A 1,271-nucleotide genomic window follows, 5' to 3' on the forward strand; every position below is an offset into this window, starting at 1 on the left:
GGGTGGGGGAGGTAGGAGTATGGGAAGAGACTTGTTGGCGGTGGAATCTGAACTAGAGGAGGGACAGGTTTCAATGAGAGATGGATATGGAGGCAGACATGTTATCCAGACTAAGTATGAGTGCTTTGTGTAAGGATTCCTTTGACCAACTTATATGAAAAAGGGACCAGAAGGGTACGTTCTCGGTAAAGTCAGCATATTCTATGTTGGTTAATCACCAATGCTCAGCCGTAAGGGAAAGTGTGTTTAGTCTCCTATGGCAAGCTAAAGCCATGCCCAGAGTTCTGACTACAGCTTGGAGAAACCTCATTGATTGAATTCCTAATAGAGTTAATTTGTTGAGAAGAGGTGTGCCTGTGACCTCAACCCGTTGTGCTCTTTGCAATCTGTCGGAGGAATCCTCTCAACACCTTTTTTTAGAATGCGGTTTTGCACAACAAGTATGGTCCCGGTGTTATAGGTGGATTGGTACTCTAGGTGTCCAAAATAAGGATCTCAAGAACCACTTTATGAATTTTCATCTAATACATCTTTCTAGTAAACAGAATCAGGTTTGGTTATGTTTTTGGGCGGCTATCGTTAGCTGTATTTGGGAGCATAGGAACATAGTGGTCTTCAGACAAGGGGTGACTGACTCTGATGAGATTTTCCAGAACGCTCAGCTACAGTCATGGTTATGGTTAAAGCACAAAACATCAGAGTTTTCGTATGCTTTCTCTGACTGGCTTTTGTATCCGAACCAGTGCCTTCTCTTGGTTCGCTGATTGGTTGGAGTTCGAGCTAGAACAGGTATGGTATAATAAGGTAGTGAGGTTGTTTATTAGCAGGTATAAGGTGATATTTTTTCTATCTGTGAGAGTAAACGTGTTTCGGGAGTTTATCCATGAAAGCAGACATGGTTCCCCCCTGAGTCAGGCCCTGTGGCGTTTCTGTAGAAGCAAAGGAATCCTGGTGCTTTTTTTACCTCTAGATAGACCTTATCTGCTGTGACCTTGTTGCCTTGGTAGAGTATGTCTTGCGGGATCGGTAGGGGTGTGGTAGGAGTGTGATGTGGGCAAACCCTCTCGACAGGCTTAATCATCTACAAGTAAGGTCCAAGTTCGATTTTTTAGTGGGGAAGACTGTATCATGCAACAGAGAGGACGCGGTTCTTTGTGTTAAATGTTTATCTCTTTGTCATGGGCCTGGAAAAGCAAAGCACCTTTCACATCACAACGACCTCTCGTAGGCTTTTCTTTTTCTTTGCACCTATATGTTTGGTGTACGTAAGT

This window comes from Phaseolus vulgaris, chromosome 1, assembly GCF_051622355.1.
Source record: "Phaseolus vulgaris cultivar YP4 chromosome 1, ASM5162235v1, whole genome shotgun sequence".
Taxonomy (NCBI): domain Eukaryota; kingdom Viridiplantae; phylum Streptophyta; class Magnoliopsida; order Fabales; family Fabaceae; genus Phaseolus; species Phaseolus vulgaris.